The 22,891-nt window shown below is 50.8% G+C and overlaps 3 non-coding genes and 1 pseudogene across 3 annotated transcripts; all 4 read right to left on the bottom strand.

Annotated features, from left to right (window-relative positions):
- Positions 1–34: 34 nt before the first annotated feature.
- Positions 35–185, bottom strand: LOC128288813 (5.8S ribosomal RNA). The gene has a single exon (XR_008278799.1). It is a non-coding gene; the product is annotated as a 5.8S ribosomal RNA (ribosomal RNA).
- A 6,331-nt stretch (positions 186–6,516) lies between these two features.
- Positions 6,517–9,777, bottom strand: LOC128288814 (28S ribosomal RNA; annotated as a pseudogene).
- A 207-nt stretch (positions 9,778–9,984) lies between these two features.
- LOC128288817 (5.8S ribosomal RNA) lies at positions 9,985–10,139 on the bottom strand. The gene has a single exon (XR_008278801.1). It is a non-coding gene; the product is annotated as a 5.8S ribosomal RNA (ribosomal RNA).
- A 10,473-nt stretch (positions 10,140–20,612) lies between these two features.
- LOC128288816 (5.8S ribosomal RNA) lies at positions 20,613–20,768 on the bottom strand. Its single transcript, XR_008278800.1, has one exon. It is a non-coding gene; the product is annotated as a 5.8S ribosomal RNA (ribosomal RNA).
- Positions 20,769–22,891: the final 2,123 nt, after the last annotated feature.

Raw genomic sequence — 22,891 nt, 5'->3', positions numbered from 1 at the left:
CCCGAGGGATTGGGGTTGATGGGGCGACGACGCGTGACACCCAGCAGACGTGCCTCGCCTAATGGCTTGGGGCGCAACTTGCGCTCAAAGACTCGATGGTTCACGGATTTTGCAATTCACACCAAGTATCGCATTTCGCCACGCTCTTCATCGATGCGAGAGCCGAGACATTCGCTGTCAGAGTCGTTCTATATACTTTATGCGACAAAAGAACAATATCATCAAGCATTGACACCGCGAATCGGTGCGACGGCTGTGAGATGTGTCCTTTTTCATTTCGATTCCTTGGCGTGATTCGCTACCGGGGTTTGTTCGCTTTGCATGGAAGAGGTTGATCCCGACATCTCACCCCACCCAATGGGCGGAGGGATGACAGACCGGTCGCCCGACACGCGGGGATGGCAACAAAGCATTTATGCACCCGCACCACCTCCGATGTTGTATACAACGCGCTCACGGGTCGCTCGCTAAGGTGTTTCGACAATGATCCTTCCGCAGTTCACCTATGGAAACCTTGTTACGACTTCTCCTTCCTCTAAATGATAAGGTTCATGGACTTCTCGCGACGTCATGGCAGCAATAACCGCCCACGCCGCCGCGATCCCACCACTTCACCGACCATTCAATCTGAGGAGCGACGGGCGGTGTGTACAAAGGGCGTGGACGTAGTCAACGCGAAATGATGACTCGCGCTTACTAGGAATTCCTCGCTGAAGACCAACAATTGCAATGATCTATCCCCATCACGATGAAATTTCAAAGATTACCCGGCCCGCTCGGCCAAGGCTATAGACTCGTTGAATACATCGCAGAAGGCGGCGTGCCCGTAACATCTAAGGGCATCACAGACCATTATTGCCTCAAACTTCCGTGGCCTAGAAGGCCATAGTCCTCTAAGAAGCTAGCCACTTGAGGATCACCTCCAGATAGCTAGTTAGCAGTCGAGGTCTCGCTCGTTAACGGAATTAACCAAACAAATCGCTTCCACCAACTAAGAACGCCATGCACCACCACCCATAGAATCAAGAAAGAGCTCTCCATCATCAATCCTTACTATGTCCGACTCGTAAGTTTCCCGTGTTGAGTCAAATTAAGCCGCAGGCTCCACTCTGTGGTGCCCTTCACAATTCCTTTAAGTTTCAAATTTGCGACCATACTCCCTAACCCAAAGACTTTGATTTCTCATAAGGTGCCATGAGTCCTAAAAGCAACATCCGCCGATCCTCGGCTCAAGATCGCTTATGGTTGAGACTAGGACGGTATCCGATCGCTCGAGCCCCCAACTTTCGCTCTTGATTAATGAAAACATCCTTGGCAAATGCTTTCGCAGCTTGTTCGCCTTTCATAAATCCAAGAATTTCACCTCGACTATGAAATACTGAATGCCCCGATCGTCCCTCGTTAATCATTACTCCGATCCCAAGCCAACACAATAGGATCGAAATCCTATGATGTTATCCCATGCTAATGTATACAAGCGTAGGGCCTGATTTGAGCACTCTAATTTCTTCAAAGTAATAGCCAGAGGAACGACTCTCGCCAATTAAGGCCGGGAGTGCATCGCCAAGTAGGGACGAAAGCAGACCGGTGCTCACCGTGAGGCGGACCTACCGACCCACCCCTAAGTCCAACTACGAGCTTTTTAACAAGAACAACATAAATATACGCTATTGAGCTGGAATTACATGCTCACCGGCACCGGACTTGCCCTCCAATGGATCCTCGTTAAGGATTTAGATTGTACTTATTCCAATTACTGCACTCATAGAGCCCGATTGTTATTTATTGTCACTACCTCCCGTGTCGATTGGGTAATTTGCGCGCCATCGCCTTTCCTTGGATGTGGTAGCCGTTTCTCGTGCTCCCTCCGAAATCGAACCCTAATTCTCGTCACCCGTCACCACCATAGTAGGCCACTATCCTACCATCGAAAGTTGATAGGCGTAAATTTGAATGATGCGTCACGCACAAAGGCCATGCGATCCGTCGAGTTATCATGAATCATCGAGCAACGGGCAAAGCCCGCCGACCTTTTAACTAATAAATGCATCCCTTCCGAAGTCGGGTTTGTTGCACGATAGCTCTAGAATTACTACAGCTTATCCGAGTAGCAAATACCATCAAACAAACTAAAATCGATTTAACGAACCATTCGCAGCTTCACAATCAATTTGTTCATACTTACACATGCATGGCTTAATCTTTGAGACAAGCATATGACTACCGGGCAGATCAACCAGTAGCATTCCTCCGCGACGCCGACATCGCATGGCTCTCAACATGCCGCATGAGTAACGAAGAGGCCAGTGAACGGAGCATGAGCATCGCTCCGTGTCAAGAGACAAATGCATAGGCATCGAGACAAGGGCCTAAACCCTACTCTCAAAAATATTTTCCGTGATCCGAAATCACGAACGAGCACCAAAGGCACCGACGAGGCCACACCGATTTAAGGGGCACACTGGACAGAGGGCACAATTGTGGTCCACCACGCAGCCCAAAGGGCACGAGATGGAGAAGGGATGGTAACACATCCATAATTCCATCCGCTTAGGTACGCAACACAGATCCCGATCGCACTCTTGGGTTCAATTAGAACAAGGGATTCAATGAAGAGGAGTGTGGCTCGACAATTCATGTGGGTAGCATGGAGCCCGCCAATACACACAACCAAAACACCACTCATATGCCCATTATGCATTAGTAGTAGCACCCACGCACACCGCCAACAACCCACCCAACCAATGTATTGATAGGGAGCGGAAGGAACAATGAAACGAGGGCACACCACAAATGCTTGGCACGAGAACTACAATGGACAAAATCCCACTCGACTTGGTCGAGCCAAGACCAAGCCTACAACTCAACTTACGCCCCAGCAGGTGCCGTTGCCAAAGGGACTTGGTACTGGGGTCACGGGCAGCTTCGAATGTAGACAAGGGCTTGGCAAGGCCAAGCGCCGATGGGTCACCGACTTGGGAGGCACAAGGCGCCCTAACATGACGGGGAGAATGGGCAAGTTAAGCTCGAGCCCATAGCAATGCATAAGCCACCCCTGGAGATCTTTGCCCGATATAAGGAACTTGGTCCCGAGTCGCTATTACATTCCTATGGGCACGGGCTTGACCTACCGAAAATCATCACCCCGGCCACTACGCCGGCGATCGACCCACCACCATTGGTGAGTCATTACGGACTATCCGACCCCGTGGGGCTGCGAACGCACCCTACCGGGTTCGAGGGGCTACGCCGGGCGCGGATCTCTACCCCTTAAAGAGCTAAAAACTTCGTCAATCTGCTACTGTGCAACATCCGTATGTCTGAACCGGGGGCACTTTCCTTTAGCCCGCACATCCGAGGCACCAGGGTGCCCCTGCTGCTCGAGGCACCCGCACATCCAACGTCCTAGGTTGCCTATGGTGTCCGAGGCTCCCGCACATCCAAGCACCAAGGTGCCAATGCTGCTCGAGGCTCCCGCACATCCGAGGCACCAAGGTGCCGATGGTGCCCGAGGCTCTCGCACGACCAAGGGCCTAGGTTACCGATGGTGCCCGAGGCTCCGGCATGACCAAGGGCCTAGGTTGCCGATGGTGTCCGAGGCTCCCGCACATCCAAGCACCAAGGTGCCGATGGTGCCCGAGGCTCCCGCACGACCAGGGGACTAGGTTACCGATGGTGTCCCAGGCTCCCGCATATCCAAGCACCAAGGTGCCGATGGTGCCTGAGGCTCTCGCACGACCAAGGGCCTAGGGTGCCGATGGTGCCCGAGGCTCCCGCACGACCAGGTCCCGCATGACCAGGGGCCTAGGTTGCCGATGGTCCCGAGGCTCCCGCACGACCAGGGGCCTAGGTTGCCGATGGTGTCTGAGCTCCCGCACAACCAGGGGCCTAGGTTCCGATGGTGTTTGAGGCTCCCGCACGACCAGGGGCCTAGGTTGCCGATGGTGTCCGAGGCTCTCGCACGACCAGGGGCCTAGGTTGCCGATGGTGCCCGAGGCTCCCGCACGACCAAGGGCCTAGGTTGCCGATGGTTGCCGAGGCTCTTGCACGACCAAGGGCCTAGGTTACCGATGGTGTCCGAGGCTCCTGCATATCCAAAGCACTAAGGTGCCGATGTTGCTCGAGGCTCTCGCACCACTGACGTCCTAGGTGGCCTAGTTGTCTGTCCAAGGCTCCAGCACGTCCAAGCAGTAATGTGCGGATGCTCTGGCACCATCGACGTCCTAGGTTACCAATGGTGCCTGATGCTCCGGCGCGACCAAGGGCCCAAGGTGCCGGAGGCTCTTGTTCCGAAAGGAGAGGGACCGGGATGGTTCGAAAGGGGAGGGACCGGTATGACTTGTAGTATCGTTTTCTATATTTCGGGATGGCTCACCGGAGCATTGCCGGGAAAGCTCGCCGGACCACCACCGGAATGGATCATCGGAGCACCACCGGGAACCTAACCGGCGATGGGGGGCACCGACGTCTGGGCATGAGATGGGCGTGGCAAGGCTCCTGGACAACCCCTGTTCGCTTCAATATCACCTCCCCCCTAAAGAGCTAAAAAAACTTGGTCAATGTGCTACCAGGCGACATTCTTTTTTTTTTGAAAGAAAACGACCAAAGGTCAACCTCATCTTATTGCATCTTTAATAATCAAACCATGGATATCCGTCGGATAATCCATATCAAAATACAAATCAACTTTGTTCCTAACGGCTAAGTGACAAAGTAAATCGGCAGCAGATTATTGCTAGTACGACTAATCCAATTAACATGGATGTAATCAAAAATTAAAAGCACTACAAGTATGCTTAATATGTCATCCAAAAACAAGAATATCTTTATTCCTCTTGTTGACCGAATTGACGAGCCCAAAGACTGCCGAGATTCCACAATAAGTCGAGCGATTTTTAATCTAGCCGCCGTGTTTAAGCCTTCTTTAAGCGCCCAACTCGCCCAATTCACATCCATAGCTTTATCAACTAACTTATAGCATCCCCAATAACGGCCATCTTGGTCCTCGCGATAGCGCCTCACACCATCGCTCCCCATTAATAACAAAGAAGATCCACGCTCACTTTGATGTAGCCGAGGGGTTTTCTCCAATCTTTAATCGCCGAGTCGGAGGAATAATAGCTGGTTCGTCATATTATAAATGCGAAAGTCCTTGCTTAACATGGTCGCCTTTCCTGCATCATCGCCGCATCCATTTTCCTTTGAAAAGCATATTATTTCTATCATTCCAAATTGCTCCAAAGCAGAGTTAAGAAATCAGCAGCCGCTTTCTTATCCAGCACACGAAGCTACCAGGCGACATTCATGTGTCTAAAACAGGGACACTTTATGGTCCCGACGCTTCTGCACCAAAGGGGGCCCAAAATTAGCTTTGGTGCTCGACCCTCCCGCACATCCGATGCACCAAGGTGCCGATGCTGCCCGATGTTTCGACACATCGAAGGGGCCAGTGGTGCCCCGATGGCCCCGCACCATGGGATGGCACACGCTGCCAATGGTGTACGAGGATACCGTACGACCGGGGGCCAAAGGTGCCGGAGGCTCTTCTTGCAAAAGGGGAGGGACAGGGACGATTCATTCATTGTTCTACATCAACATGCAACGGTATCTGAATTCTAGCTTTGGGACGGTTCATTCATTATTGGTACCGAACATGTAACCAGATCTGAATTCTACCTTTTGGGATTGGGAGGACTCTATACCGCTTTTGAATATCTCGGATGGATCACGGATCATCACTGGATGGATCGTCGAGCACCGCCGAACCTAACCGGGTGAGGGGCACCGACGTCCGGCATGCGATGGGCGTAAAAGGCCCTCGATAACCCCTGGCCGCTCAATATCACTTTCCCTAAAGAGCTAAAAAACTTGGTCAATGTGCTACCAATGACATCCATGTGTCTCGAACAGGACAGTTTCAGATGTCCGAACAGGACACTTTTTTAGCCTAACGCCCCGACATCCGAGGCACCAAGGTACCGATGTTGTTCGATGACCCGCACCACGGATGGCCTACGCTATGATGTTTCCCGAGGCTCCCTACATACCGAAATAGGGCAATTTTTTTACACCACTTACACTTGGTATTTTTAATTGAAAATTTCTTCTGTTGGCCTAAAAGAAATACAAGAAGTCGAATGAAATATGGCATGATGGCACGGCAGAAAATTGAACAAGTGCTCGGACCACGGCCCCACAGCCATGATTCTCGAGGGGCTGCACGGCCAAGTGTTTAACTTAGAAATTTTTTCTCATGGCCCAAAACAAAAGAACAAATACAAGAAGCCGAATGAAGTATGGCATGGCATGGCACTACACGCAGAAAATTGAACAAGTGCCCGACCACCAACAGCTGGGAGCTCGCGAGACCAAGACCACCACGGCCCCTCACAGCCATATTTCCCGAGGGGCGGTAAGGCCAAGTGTTTAACTAACTCCTTACACTAAGTCCCCCACTTGGGGACCCCAAGGTCTGGACGCAAAAGAACAATGGGGATTGAAGGAGATGAGGGAGGGACGAATCAGGCGACAAAGGGTCAATTCAGTGGATCGTGGCGTTAGGCCACTCGCCACTTACAATACCCGTCATGCGTAATTAAGTCATCCGCAAAGATTCTACCCGCCGCTTGGTGGAATTACGCCCAAGGAGGCGCCATGATTTGTCCGCCATGGTCATCGCACCTACGACACGTGCCTTTGGGGCCAAAGGCCCTCACCGTGGTCGGTAATCGACGACGGGCGTGTATCGCTTCTAGCTCGATTCCGACTTAGAGGAGTTCACCATAATCCAACGACGGTAGCTTTGCGACATCGGCTTTTCAACCAAGCGCGATGACCAATTGTGCGAATCAACAGTTCCTCTCGTACTAGGTTGAATTACTATTGCGACGCGGCATCGAGAGGGTAAAACTAATCGTCTCACGAAGGTCTAAACCCAAATCATGTTCCCTATTGGTGGGTGAACAATCCAACACTTGCTTAATTTCGCTTCACAATGATAGGAAGAGCCGACATCAAGATCAAAAAGCAACGTCGCTATGAACGCTATCGCCACAAGCCGCTTATCCTCGTGGTAACTTTTCCGACACCTCTAGCTTTAAATTTCAAGGTCTAAAGGATCGATATGCCACGCTTTCACGGTTCAGATTCGCATCGGAAATCGAATCAAACGAGCTTTTACCCTTTTGTTCCACACGAGATTTCGCTCGCTGAGCTCATCTTAGGACACCAAGTTATCTTTAACAGATGTGCCGCCAACCAAACTCCCCACCGACAATGTCTTCCACCCGGATCGGCCGAATCCGGCCGAATTTGGGTCCAAAAGAGGGGCCGTGCCTCATCCCACTCACTAATAAGTAAAATAACGTTAAAAGTAGTGATATTTCACTTTACCAAAGCTCCCACTTATCCTACACCTCTCAAGTCATTTCACAAAGTCGGACTAGAGTCAAGCTCAACAGGTCTTCTTTCCTCACGATTCTCGCCAAGCCCGCCCTTGGCCGTGGTTTCACGGATAGTAGACAGGACAAATGGGAATCTCGTTAATCCATTCATGCGCGTACTAATTAGATGACGAGGCATTTGGCTACCTTAAGAGAGTCATAGTTACTTCGCTGCTTACCCGCTTTTGGTTGAATTTCTTCACTTTGACATTCGTGAGCATCGCGTAAATCACATTGCGTGAGCATCCGCAGGACCATCGCAATGCTTTGTTTTAATTAAACAATGGATTCCCTTGTCCGTAGCGCTCGAAGTCGATCGTTCATCGCCGGGAAGGCCCCGAAGGAGCCGCTCCTCATTCGTCCCTCGGCCGCAGACGCGGTGATTCGCTTCTCATGCGAGCGGCAAATGAGTAGTGCACCGACAATGACGGGTTCAGGATCGACCCCGTGCTCCATCCTCAAAGCCAATCCTTTTCCCGAGGTTACGGATCCATTTTGCCGACTTCCCTTGCCTACATTGTTCCATTGACCGAGGTCGCTCACCTTGGAGACTGATGCGATTATGAGTACGACCGGTGCGAGCGGCACTCGGTCCTCCTAATTTTCAAGGGTCACGGGCGCACCGGACACCACGCGACGCGGCGGTGTTTCTTCCGATCACGGACCCTACCTTCTACCGAGCCGCTTCTGTGGTGGGCGTGCCTTTAAATAGAAAAGATAACTCTTCCCGATGCCCTCGCCGACGCCTCCGGACTCCCTAACGTTGTTTGTCAAGAACAAGGCCCTTGCTCGTAAATTTTAACCCGATTCCTTTGAGCTCATATGAACGCGCTTATCGGACGGTCTTCCCCGCCTCTTAGGATCGACTAACCCATGTGCAAGTGCCGCTCACATGGAACCTTTCCCTCTTCACCATCAAAGTTCTCATTTGAATATTTGCTACTACCACCAAGATCTCAGACCGACGGTAGCTTCGCCGCTCTCGCGCCGGGTTTTTCAAGGACCGCCAGCGCCTCCAACTCATCGGGCTCGCCCTTGCCCCGACGGTCGGGTAGTAGGTCGCGCGCTTAAGCGCCATCCATTTTCGGGCTAGTTGATTCGGCAGTGAGTTGTTACACACTCCTTAGCGGATTTCGACTTCCATGACCACCGCCCCGCTTGCCTTAATCGACCAACACCCTTTGTGAGTTCTAGGTTAGCGCGCTATTGGCAATCAGAATCTTGGCTTTGCTCATCCCGCATCGCCAGCTTCGCTTACCAAAAATGGCCCACTTGGAGCTCTCGATTCCGTGGCAAGGCTCAACGAAGCCCAAGCACCGTCCTACCTATTTAAAGTTTGAGAATAGGTCGAGGGCGCCATGCTCGATGCCTCTAATCATTGGTTTTACCCGACAGAACTCGCTAAGGGCTCCACTATCCCGAGGGAAACTTCGAGGAACCAGCTACTAGAAGGTTCGATTAGTCTTTCGCCCCTATACCCAAGTCGACGAATGATTTGCACGTCAAGATCGCTGTGGCCTCCACCAGAGTTTCCTCCGCTTCGCCCCGCCAAGCATAGTTCACCATCTTTCGTCCCGACAGCATGCTCTCACCCAACCCTTCTCAAAAGATCAATGTCGGTCGGCGGTGCACCCGTGAGGATCCCGCCAATCAGCTTCCTTACGCCTTACGGGTTTTCTAGCTCGCTGACTCATACACATGTCGACTTTTGGTCCGTGTTTCAAGACGGGCGAATGGGGAGCCTGCAGCCGACGTCCCGAGCACGCAGTGCCGGGCACGCCGAGACGGCGCGGCTTTGGATCCCACGATCGAGGCGACGACGCCTCCACAGCGATCAAAGGCCCGGCTTGGGCCGCCACGACCGCGGCTGGTCCACGCCTGAAGCCGACGGCGGACCGCCTCGCTGCTCCACATCCGACCGGGCGATCGCCGCCCCCATCCGCTTCCTCCCGACAATTTCAAGCACTCTTGACTCTCTTTTCAAAGTCCTTTTCATCTTTCTCGCAGATTTGTTCGCCATCGGCCTCGCCCAGATTTAGCCTTGGATGTAATTTACCGCCCGATTAGGGTCTGCATTCCCAAACAACCCGACTCAGAGATACTGTGGTGCGACAGGTCCGCACGACGGGTTTCACACCTTTCTCGGCGCCTTTCCGGGGACTTGGGCTCGGCTCATCACGAGGATGCTTCTCCAGACTACAATTGAACGCCGATGGCGCCCGATTCTCAAGCCGGGCTTTTCCTTGTTTCGCCGCTACTGGGGAATCTGGTAAGTTTTTTTCCTCCGCTTATTGATATGCTTAAACTCACGGTAATCCCGCTTGACTGGGGCGCTGGCGCGATGCCGAAGGGTTTAAGGGTCTCGATCGACAAACGCGCATTTACATCGAACGAGGTTGCTTACAAGATTACCACCGATCGTCGCGACGAAATATGCGCTTGAGGACTCAAATTTAGGCCAACCGCTATGAGTGCACGGAGGCCAATTTCCGCCAGGGTCCAACCGAGTCCTAAGGGATCGGGTTGATGGGGCGACGATGCGTGACACCCAGCAGACGTGTCTCTACTTAATGGCTTGGGGCGCAACTTGCGCTCAAAGACTCGATGGTTCATGGGATTCTACAATTCACACCAAGTATCGTGATTTCGCCACGCTCTTCATCGATACGAGAGCCGAGATATCCGCTGTCGAGAGTCGTTCTATATACTTTGCATAAAAGAACAATATCATCAAGCAATCGACACCACTTAACGGTGCGACTACAAGAGATGTGTCCTTTTTTCATTTCGATTCCTTGGCGCGATTCGCTACCGGGGTTTGTTCGCTTTTGCATCGAAGAGGTTGATCCCGACATCTCACCCCACCCAATGGGCGACGGACGACAGACCGATCGCCCGACACGCGGGATGGCAACAGCGATTTATGCACCCGCACCACCTCCGATGTTGTATACAACGCGCTCACGAGTCATTCTCGCTAAGCGGTGTTTCGACAATGATCCTTCCGCAGTTCACCTACGGAAACCTTGTTACGACTTCTCCTTCCTCTAAATGATAAGGTTCAAGGGACTTTTGCAACTCGCAGCAGCGAATCGCCCACGCCGCCGCGATCCGAACACTTCACCTGACCATTCAATCGATAGGAGCGACGGGCGGTGTGTACAAAGGGCGTGGACGTAGTCAACACGAGCCGATGACTCGCTTACTAGGAATTCCTCGTTGAAGACCAACAATTGCAATGATCTATCCCCATCACGATGAAATTTCAAAGATTACGGGCTTGTCGGCCAAGGCTATAGACTCGTTGAATACATCAGCAGAAGGCGCATGCCCCAGTAACATCTAAGGGCATCACGCACTGCTATTGCCTCAAACTTCCGTGGCCTAAAAGGCCATAGTCCTCTAAGAAGCTAGCCACGGAGGATCACCTCCGTGTAGCTAGTTAGCAGTCGAGGTCTCGCTCGTTAACTAATTAACCAAACAAATCGCTCCACCAACTAAGAACGGCCATGCACCACCACCCATAGAATCAAGAAAGAGCTCTCACCTGTCAATCCTTACTATGTCCGACCTGTAAGTTTCCGTGTTGAGTCGATTAAGCCGCAGTGCTCCACTCCTGGTGGTGCCCTTCATCAATTCCTTTAAGTTTCAGCCTTGCACCATACTCCCTAACCCAAAGACTTTGATTTCTCATAAGGTGCCGCGGAGTCCTAAAAGCAACATCCGCCGATCCTCGGTCAAGATCGTTTATGGTTGAGACTAGGACGGTATCCGATCGCCTTCGAGCCCCCAACTTTCGCTCTTGATTAATGAAAACATCCTTGGCAAATGCTTTCAGCTTGTTCGCTTTCATAAATCCAAGAATTTCACCTCCGACTATGAAATACGAATGCCCCGATCGTCCTCGTTAATCATTACTCCGATCCCGGCCAACACAATAGGATCGAAATCCTATGATGTTATCCCATGCTAATGTATACAAGCGTAGGCCTCGCTTTGAGCACTCTAATTTCTTCAAAGTAACAAATACCAGAGGAACGACTCGGCCAATTAAGGCCAGGAGTGCATCGCCGGCGAGGGACGAGCAGGCCGGTGCTCACCGTATGGACCGGCCACCCACCCCTAAGTCCAACTACGAGCTTTTTAACTCGCAATGTTTTAAATATATGCTATTGGGGATGGAATTACATGGCCGCTTTGGCACCGCACTTGCCCTCCAATGGATCCTCGTTATGGGATTTAGATTGTACTTATTCCAATTACCGCACTCATAGAGCCCGGTATTGTTATTTATTGTCACTACCTTCCCGTGTCGATTGGGTAATTTGCGCGTCTTTGCTTTCCTTGGATGTGGTAGCCGTTTCTCGTGCTCCCACTCCTAATCGAACCCTAATTCTCCGTCACCCGTGACCACCCTAGTAGGCCACTATCCTACCATCGAAAGTTGATAGGGCGAAATTTGAATGATGCGTCAGCAGACAAAGGCTATGCGATCCGTCGAGTTATCATGAATCATCGAAGCAACGCAAAGCCCGCGTCGACCTTTTACCTAATAAATGCATCCCTTCCAGAAGTCGGGTTTGTTGCACGATTAGCTCTAGAATTACTACGGTTATCCGAGTAGCAAATACCATCAAACAAACTATAATCGATTTAATGAGCCATTCGCAGCTTCACGATCAATTTGTTCATACTTACGATGCATGGCTTAATCTTTGAGACAAGCATATGACTACCGGCGGATCAACCGGTAGCATTCCTCCGCGACGTCGACATTGCATGGTTCTCAACATGCCGCATGAGCAACGAAGAGGCTATAACAGAGCACGAGCATCGTCCGTGTCAAGAGAAAAATGCATAGGCATCGAGAGACAAGGGCCTAAACCCTACTCTCAAAAATATTTTCCGCGATCCGAAGCATTTAACGAGCACCAAAGGCAACCGACGAGGCCACACCGATTTAAGGGGCACACTCAGACACAGGCACGATTGTGGTCCACCACGCAGCCCAAAGGGCACGAGATGAAGAAGGGACGGCAACACATCCATAATTCCATCTGGCTTAGGTACGCAACACAGGATCCCGATCGCACCCCTTGGGTTCAATTAGAACAAGGGGATTCAATGAAGAGGAGTGTGGCTCGACAGTTTGATGTGGGTAGCATGGAGCCTGCCAATACACACAACCAAAGCACCACTCATATGCCCATTGCGTACTAGTAGTAGCACCCACGCACACCGGCCAACAACCCACCCAACCAATGTATTGATTGGGGAGCGGAAGGAACAATGAAACGAGGGCACACCACAAACGCTTGGCACGAGAACTACAAGGGACAAAATCCCACTGGGACTTGGTCGAGCCAAGACCAAGCCTACAAACTCAACTTACGCCCCCCAGTGTGCCTTTGCCGTCAAAGGGACTTGGTACTGGGGTCACGGGCAGCTTCGAATGTAGACTAGCGCCGGCGATCGACCCACCACCGCAGGTGAGTCATTGCGGACTATCCGACCAAGTGGAGTCATGACGCACCCCACCTCGGGTTCGAGGGGGCTACGCCAGGCGGCGGATCTCTACCCTTAAAGAGCTAAAAACTTTGTCAATCTGCTACCACGCAACATTCAGTATGTCCGAAACAGGGCACTTTCCTTTAGCTCACACATCCGAGGCACCAGGTGCCCTCGCCGCCGAGGCACCCGCACATCCAACGCCCTAGGTTGCCTATGGTGTCCGAGGCTCCTGACATCCAAGCACCAAGGTGCCAATGCTGCTCGAGGCTCCGCACATCCAAGCACCAAGGTGCCGAGCGGGGGCCTAGGTTATTTCCCACTTCCATGACCACCGGTGTCCCCTTCCATGACCACCGTCCCTGTCTTAATCACCCAACACCCTTTGTGGGTTCTAGGTTAGCGCTGCAGCTTGGGCACCGTAACCCGGCTCCTGGCTCATCCCAAGATCGCCAGCCTGCTACCAAAATGGCCCACTTGAGCTCTCGATTCGTGGCGCGGCTCAACGGGCAACCGCACCGTCCTACCTATTTAAAGTTTGAGAATAGGTCGAGGGCGTTGCGCCCCCGATGCCTCTAATCATTGGCTTTACCCGATAGAACTCGCTAAGGGCTCCAGCTATCCTGAGGGAAACTTCGGAGGGAACCAGCTACTAGTGTCATGGGTTGCAAAAGGAGACTTGCAACCATGACGGACTTGTGCGATTTATCACTTTTGAGGGAGGTCATTCGGCCCAATCAGACTGGTCCAGTGCTTGGAGAGATCGAAAGCCCATCTCCGGAGCTTGGCAAATATGGAAAGTAATCTTCAAAGATATGCTTGGCAAATATGGAAGGAGATCTTCAAAGATATGCGATCTTAGACTTTAATGTAATCTTTAAAAGATACGATTCTGTAATCTTAGAGATTTGATATCTTGATGACTTTAGATCTTAGCCCTTGATGTATTTCGATCTGTACCGTTGATGTTGGGAAGGCTCAACTATAAATAGAGGCCTCTCCCCCTCATTGTATTCATTCAGTGATTAATAGAATTTTGAGAGTATTCACTCAAACTTTTCTCTCAAGTGTTCTTATTTTTCTGTGGCTTTTGTTCATCTTTTGAGATTGTTCTTGCTTCGTTCTTCTACTGTTCTTCGTGCGTTCTTGAGAGGAGTTCCATTGAATCCTCATTGTTGCGAGACAAGGCTGACATAGGCGTTTTTGAGCGAAGGATCCTTAATTGTTGCGAGATAGGCTGACTTAGGCGTTTTTGAGCGAAAGAACGCTTGAGGCCGCACGGATTGCTTGCGAAAACTCTAAGTCCGTGACAGTTGGTATCCGAGCCAGCGTTCGAAGACACTGTTGAACGATGTCGAAAGAAGCTGCTGAGAATGTTGATGGAATGGAGACTCGTGGGAGGGCTAGGAAGGCTAGCCGTTCGAGGGACATACTGTCGGCTTTGGAAGATCGAGTCGTCACTCTTGAAGAATCCGTGGGGGATGTCAAAGAAAGGGTTGATGATATCGATGATAAAGTCAATGATGGGTTGCAATCTATGCAAGAGCAACTCAAAGAGTATGTGTTGGATAACATTGAGAAGATGACGAGTAGGGATGATGCCATCGAGACTATGATGGTTGGTAAGACTGATGCCATGGAGGCTATGTTGACGGCCTTGAAAGAGGAGATTGCAGAGCTCAAGGGTGAACTCACAATCTACAAGGCTGCTTTGGGCAATGGAGGGTTGGCTGCTGTCACACCCAAGCCCAAATAGAGATGTTCCCAAGCCAAAGGAGTTTAAGGGAACAAGGTCCGCAAGAGAAGTGGACAATTTCCTGTGGGGAGTCGAGCAATACTTTTGTGCCAAGGGCATTGCTGATGATGCCACTAAGGTAATTACTGCTGCTATGTATCTTACTGACATTGCCTTATTGTGGTGGCGTCGTAGGTCCACCGATGTGAGACGTGGTGGGACAGAAATTAGAACTTGGAAGGAGTTCCAATACGAGTTCAAAGCGCAGTTTTACCCTGAGTATGCCGAGGATGAAGCTCGGGCAAAGTTGCGTCGGCTTTCGCAACAAGGCACTGTGAGGGAGTATGTGCAGGAGTTTAGCGAACTCATGCTTCAAATTTCTGATATGGGTGAGAAAGAAGCATTCTTTTCCTTCATGGATGGGTTGAAACCATGGGCGAAGCAAGAGTTGCAACGCCGAGGAGTCCAAGAACTTACCAAGGCCATGTCTCAGAGCAGTAATCATTGGCGAAATTTGGTGGGAAGAAAGACAGGCCTGAGTCTTTTAAGCCCAAGTCCCAGCCAAAGGGAAATAGTGGGGGAGACAAAGAAAGGCCCCCTAGAAATGACAACGGTAAAAAGCCATGGGACAAAAGGAAGAGTGGGCCTATAAGGTGCTTTCATTGTGATGGACCACACATGATTAAAGATTGTCCAAAGAAGGCGGCGCTCTCTGCTGTGGAAGCGAAAGCAGAGTCAGATGTGGAGGATAACAATCTTGGTTCAATACTAGGGGGTGTTGAAGACAAGAGGAGTCATGGGCTGATGTTTGCGGACATCATGGTAGCTGGCAAAAAGTTGAATGCACTTGTCGACACAGGTGCGTCTGATTTATTTATGTCCGAAGGGGCTGCGCATAAACTTGGTCTCAAGATTGAAAATGATCCGGGTCGAATTAAGACGGTGAATTCAGAAAGTGTTCCAATTAAGGGGGTCGCAAAGGGAGTAAAACTCCAATTTGGCGATTGGACCGGTACGGCATCCATCAAGGTAATACCACTTGATGACTATGATTTTGTAGTTGGTTTGAGCTTTCTTGATCAGGTTAATGCGACGATTTGTCCTTCCGGTAATTTCATGGTGATTTCGGATTCGAACCATCAATGTATGGTGAGATTGACAAGAAAGGGGGGCCTCGAAGGGAAAACATTGTCCGCAATCCAATTTGCTAAGGGAGTACGTAGAGATGAAGTCTCCTACTTAGCCACTTTGAAGATTGAGGAAACCGGTAAGACCGTGGGTGAGATCCCTAAGGAAGTGGGCCAAGTATTACAATCCTTTCGAGATGTGATGCCTGCAAAGTTGCCAAAGAATTTGCCACCTAAGAGGGAGGTGGATCATAGGATCGAATTGGTGTCCAACATGGTGCCGCCAGCTAGGGCGCCATATCGTATGTCCCCACCGGAATTGGAGGAATTACGGAAACAGTTAAAGGAGCTTTTAGATGCGGGATTCATTAGGCCATCTAAATCTCCGTATGGTGCACCAGTGCTATTTCAAAAGAAACATGATGGGTCATTACGGATGTGTATTGATTATCGGGCCTTAAACAAGATCACCGTGAGGAATAGGTACCCTATTCCCCTCATCGCAGACTTGTTTGATCAGCTTGGTAGTGCGAGATGGTTTACCAAGTTGGACTTGAGATCGGGGTACCATCAAGTTCGGATAGCCGAAGGAGATGAGCCAAAGATGCCTTGTGTGACGCGGTATGGCTCGTATGAGTTTTTGGTGATGCCATTCGGACTCACGAATGCCCCAGCTACATTCTGCACCTTGATGAATAAGGTACTTCAACCTTTCCTTGATTGTTTCGTGGTTGTTTACCTTGACGATATTGTGGTGTACAGTAAAACACTCAATGAACATGTGGAACATTTGAGGGAGGTGTTCCAAACTTTGAGGGAAAATGAGTTGTTCGTCAAAGAGGAGAAATGCACCTTTGCTCAACAAGAGGTGCCATTTCTAGGCCACATTGTGGGAGGTGGCAAGATCCGGATGGATGAAAGCAAGGTTCGGGCCATTGCCGAATGGGAGGCTCCAACCAAGGTGACAGAGTTGAGATCTTTCCTTGGGTTGGCAAACTACTATAGACGCTTTATCGAAGGCTATTCTAGAATTACCGCACCCTTGACGGACATGTTAAAAAAGGGTAAGGTATGGGATTGGAACCCACAGTGTGAGAGGGCCTTCAATCAATTGAAGCAAGTAATGACAAGTGAGCCTGTACTTGCATTACCGGATTACTCGAAGCCTTATGAAGTACGCACAGATGCGTCAGATTATGCCATTGGGGGAGTACTGATGCAAGAGGGTCATCCTATTGCTTTCGAAAGTCGAAAGCTTAATGAGACAGAGCGGAGATATACGGTCCAAGAGAAGGAAATGACCGCTGTGGTGCATTGCTTGCGCACATGGAGGCATTACTTACTGGGTTCCAGGTTCGTGGTCCTTACTGATAATGTTGCCAACAGTTATTTTCTAACCCAAAAAAAGTTGTCTCCCAAACAGGCTCGTTGGCAGGTTTTTCTAGCTGAGTTTGATTTCACAATGGAATACAAGCCAGGAAGTGCCAACATGGTGGCTGATGCACTTAGCCGAAAGATGGAATTCGCGGCCATCAGTCAACCTGACGGGTCCCTATTGGAACGCATTCGAGAAGGGTTGTCCCATGACCCCACAGCCAAAAACTTGGTTGAGCTGGCCAATGAGGGGAAAACGAGGAGATTTTGGCTTGATGGGGAATTATTATACACCCATGGGCACCGCCTCTATGTGCCTCATTATGGGAAATTGCGCAAGGAAGTAATGAAAGAATGCCATGATTCACGATGGGCGGGCCATCCGGGAATGCACCGTACCTTGGCCCTTCTGGAGGATCGATACTATTGGCCTCACATGGGTGAAGATGTGGAGACCTATGTGAAGACTTGTCTAGTATGCCAACAAGACAAGGTTGAGTTAAAGAGTCCCGCCGGCTTGCTACAACCCTTGCCCATTCCGGAAAGGCCATGGGAGAGTGTATCCATGGACTTTATTGTGGGTTTGCCTAAGTCTGATGGATTTGCAAGTATTCTTGTTGTGGTGGATAGGTTTTCAAAGTATGCGACGTTTATTCCTGCTACCAAGGAGTGCCATGCTCGGGAGGCAGCTCGTTTATTTCTTAGACACGTGGTAAAATACTGGGGAGTGCCATTGTCTATTATCAGCGATCGAGATGGGAGATTTACGGGCCGGTTCTGGACGGAGCTGTTCAAGTCAATGGGCTCAGAATTGAACTTCTCCACAAGCATGCATCCACAAACTGATGGGCAAACTGAACGAGTGAATGCATTATTGGAGACTTATCTCCGACATTATGTGAGTGCTACGCAAAGGGATTGGCCCAAGTTGTTGGATGTTGCCCAATTTTCATACAACTTGCAGCGAAGTGGGGCAACCAACCAAAGTCCGTTTGAGATAGTGACGGGCCAGCAGCCACTCACACCCAACGCTGTTGCGACCCGTTATACAGGCCCAAATCCTGCTGCGTATCGATTTGCGAAGGATTGGCAAGAAAAGAATGACTTGGCTAGGGCTTGTTTACATAAAGCAAGTAAGCGCAATAAGAAGTGGGCCGATCAGAATCGAAGGGATGTGCAGTTTCAGGTGGGGGACTCAGTCCTTGCCAAACTACACTTGATGTTGCGATATACGGGTTTGCACAAGGGGCTGGTGCGAAGGTATGAGGGGCCGTTTAAAGTCTTGAAGAGGGTAGGCAAGGTGGCCTACAAACTTGAGTTGCCAGCAAAGCTGAAGCTCCATCCAGTATTCCATGTAAGCATGCTCAAGCCATACCATGGGGATCAAGAGGATCCAAATCGAGGCAAGTCGGAACGAGCACCAATGGGGGTAAAAGTCTCTTATGACAGAGAAGTTGAAAATATTGAGGCAGATCGTGTGGTGAGACAAAGGTATCATCGGCCACGACACGAGTACTTGGTACGATGGAAAGGACTACCTGACAGCGAAGCAAGTTGGGAACCTGCCGAAGCATTGTGGCAATTCCAAGAGGAGATAGCCCAGTTCCATGAGGGGGACGCGACGAGGGCGTCGCTAGAACAAGTGGGGGAGAATGTCATGGGTTGCAAAAGGAGACTTGCAACCATGACGGACTTGTGCGATTTATCACTTTTGAGGGAGGTCATTCGGCCCAATCAGACTGGTCCAGTGCTTGGAGAGATCGAAAGCCCATCTCCGGAGCTTGGCAAATATGGAAAGTAATCTTCAAAGATATGCTTGGCAAATATGGAAGGAGATCTTCAAAGATATGCGATCTTAGACTTTAATGTAATCTTTAAAAGATACGATTCTGTAATCTTAGAGATTTGATATCTTGATGACTTTAGATCTTAGCCCTTGATGTATTTCGATCTGTACCGTTGATGTTGGGAAGGCTCAACTATAAATAGAGGCCTCTCCCCCTCATTGTATTCATTCAGTGATTAATAGAATTTTGAGAGTATTCACTCAAACTTTTCTCTCAAGTGTTCTTATTTTTCTGTGGCTTTTGTTCATCTTTTGAGATTGTTCTTGCTTCGTTCTTCTACTGTTCTTCGTGCGTTCTTGAGAGGAGTTCCATTGAATCCTCATTGTTGCGAGACAAGGCTGACATAGGCGTTTTTGAGCGAAGGATCCTTAATTGTTGCGAGATAGGCTGACTTAGGCGTTTTTGAGCGAAAGAACGCTTGAGGCCGCACGGATTGCTTGCGAAAACTCTAAGTCCGTGACACTAGACGGTTCGATTAGTCTTTCGCCCCTATACCCAAGTCAGACGAACGATTTGCACGTCAGTATCGCTGCGGGCCTCCACCAGAGTTTCCTCTGGCTTCGCCCGCCAGCATAGTTCACCATCTTTCGTCCCGACAGCATGCTCTCACCGAACCCTTCTCAAAAGATCAAGGTCGGTCGGCGGTGCACCCGTGAGGATCTCGCCAATCGCCTTCCTTACGCCTTACGGGTTTTCTAGCCCGCTGACTCGCACACATGTCGACTCCTTGGTCCGTGTTTCAAGACGGGCCGAATGGGGAGCCCGCAGTCGACGCCCGAGCACGCAGTGCCAAGCACGCCGAGACGGCGCGGCTTTGGATCCCACGATCGAGGCGACGACGTCTCCACAGCGCGTATCAAAGGCCCGGCTTGGGCCGCCGCCACGACCCAGCGTCGGTCCACGCCCGAGCCGATCGGTGGACCGGCTCTCGCTGCTCCACATCCGACCGGGCGCATCGCCGCCCCCATCCGCTTCCCTCCCGACAATTTCAAGCACTCTTTGACTCTCTTTTCAAAGTCCTTTTCATCTTTCCTCGCGGTACTTGTTCGCCATCGGTCTCTCCAGATTTAGCCTTGGACGGAATTTACCGCCCGATTAGGGTCTGCATTCCCAAACAACCCGACTCAGAGGCGCCTCGTGGTGCGACAGGTCCGCACGACGGGCTCTCACCTCTCTCGGCGCCTTTTCCGGGGACTTGGGCCCGGTCCGCCGAGGACGCTTCTCCAGACTACAATTCAACGCCGGTGGCGCCCGATTCTCAAGCCGGGCTTTTCCGGTTCGCTCGCCGCTACTAGGGAATCTGGTAAGTTTTTTTCCTCCGCTTATTGATATGCTTAAACTCACGGGTAATCCCGCCGACACAGAAGCGCGATGCGATGCCGAAGGGTTTAAGGGTCTCGATCGACGAACGCGCACGACCGAACGAGGTTGCTTGCAAAGATACCACCGATCGTCGCGACGATTATGTCGCCGAGGACTCAAATTTAGGCCAACCGCCGGCTATGGCGCGCACGGAGGCCAATTTCCGCCATGGTCCAACCGAGTCCCGAGGGATCGGGTTAGATGGGGCGACGATGCGTGACACCCAGCAGACGTGCCCTCGGCCTAATGGCTTGGGGCGCAACTTGCGCTCAAAGACTCGATGGTTCACGGATTCTCGCAATTCACACCAAGTATCGCATTTCGCCACGCTCTTCATCGATCGCGAGAGCCGAGATATCCGCTGTCGAGAGTCGTTCTATATACTTTAGGACAAAAGAACAACATCACTGAAGCACTGACACCGCGAACGGTGCGACGACAGGAGATGTGTCCCTTTTTTCATTTCGATTCCTTGGCGCGATTCGCGCCGGGGGTTTGTTCGTTTTGCATCGAAGAGGTTGATCCTGACATCTCACCCCACCCAATGGGCAGAGGGACGACAGGACCGGTCGCTCCGACACGCGGGGATGGCAACAGGCGACGATGCACCCGCACCACCTCCGATGTTGTATACAACGCGTTCACGGGTCGCTCGCTAAGCGTGTTTCGACAATGATCCTTCCGCAGTTCACCTACGGAAACCTTGTTACGACTTCTCCTTCCTCTAAATGATAAGGTTCGGACTTCTCGCGACGTCATGGGCAAATGAACCGCCCACGCCGCCGCGATCCCAACACTTCACCGACCATTCAATCGGTAGGAGCGACGGGCGGTGTGTACAAAGGGCGGGGATTTAGTCAACGCGAGCCGATGACTCGCGCTTACTAGGAATTCCTCGTTGAAGACCAACAATTGCAATGATCTATCCCCATCACGATGAAATTTCAAAGATTACCCGGCCCGCTCGCCAAGGCTATAGACTCGTTGAATACATCGCAGAAGCGCTGCGTCTGCCCGAACATCTAAGGGCATCACGGACTGTTATTGCCTCAAACTTCCGTGGCCTAAAAGGCCATAGTCCTCTAAGAAGCTAGCCACGGAGGATCACCTCCGTAGCTAGTTAGCGTGTCGAGGTCTCGCTCGTTAACGGAATTAACCGCACAAATCGCTCCACCAACTAAGAACGGCCATGCACCACCACCCATAGAATCAAGAAAGAGCTCTCACTGTCAATCCTTACTATGTCCGACCTCGTAAGTTTCCCGTGTTGAGTCAAATTAAGCCGCAGTGCTCCACTCCCGGTGGTGCCCTTCCACAATTCCTTTAAGTTTCAGCCTTGCGACCATACTCCCCGGAACCCAAAGACTTTGATTTCTCATAAGGTGCCCATGAGTCCTAAAAGCAACATCCAACCGATCCTCGGTCGGCATCGCTTATGGTTGAGACTAGGACGGTATCGATCGCCTTCGAGCCCCCAACTTTCGTTCTTGATTAATGAAAACATCCTTGGCAAATGCTTTCGCAGCTTGTTCGCCTTTCATAAATCCAAGAATTTCACCTCCGACTATGAAATACGAATGCCCCGACCGTCCCTCGTTAATCATTACTCCGATCCCGAAGGCCAACACAATAGGATCGAAATCCTATGATGTTATCCCATGCTAATGTATACAAGCGTAGGCCTGCTTTGAGCACTCTAATTTCTTCAAAGTAACAAATACGGAGGAACGACCCGACCAATTAAGGCCGGAGCGATCGCCGGCAAGAGGGACGAAAGCAGACCGGTGCTCACCGTGAGGCGGACCGCCGACCCACCCCTAAGTCCAACTACGAGCTTTTTAACCGCAACAACTTAAATATACGCTATTGAGCTGGAATTACCGCAATGGCCGGCACCGACTTGCCCTCCAATGGATCCTCGTTAAGGATTTAGATTGTACTATTCCAATTACTGCACTCATAGAGCCCCCAGATTGTTATTTATTGTCACTACCTCCCCGTGTCGATTGGGTAATTTACGCTACCGCTGCCTTCCTTGGATGTGGTAGCCGCTTCTCGTGCTCCCTCCTAATCGAACCCTAATTCTCCGCCACCCGTCACCACCATAGTAGGCCACTATCCTACCATCGAAAGTTGATAGGGCGTAAATTTGAATGATGCGTCGCCGGCACAAAGGCCGTGCGATCCGTCGAGTTATCATGAATCATCGAGCAACGGGCAAAGCCCGCGTCGACCTTTATCTAATAAATGCATCCTTCCAGAAGTCGGGTTTGTTGCACGATAGCTCTAGAATTACTACGGTTATCCGAGTAGCAAATACCATCAAACAAACTATAATCGATTTAATGAGCCATTCGCAGCTTCACAATCAATTTGTTCATACTTACACATGCATGGCTTAATCTTTGAGACAAGCATATGACTACTGGCAGGATCAACCAGGTAGCATTCCTCCGCGACGTCGACACTGCATGGCTCTCAACATGCCGCATGAGC

This window comes from Gossypium arboreum, unplaced genomic scaffold (genome assembly GCF_025698485.1).
Source record: "Gossypium arboreum isolate Shixiya-1 unplaced genomic scaffold, ASM2569848v2 Contig00295, whole genome shotgun sequence".
Lineage (NCBI taxonomy): Eukaryota > Viridiplantae > Streptophyta > Magnoliopsida > Malvales > Malvaceae > Gossypium > Gossypium arboreum.
This window is presented reverse-complemented; position numbering and strand designations above follow the sequence as displayed.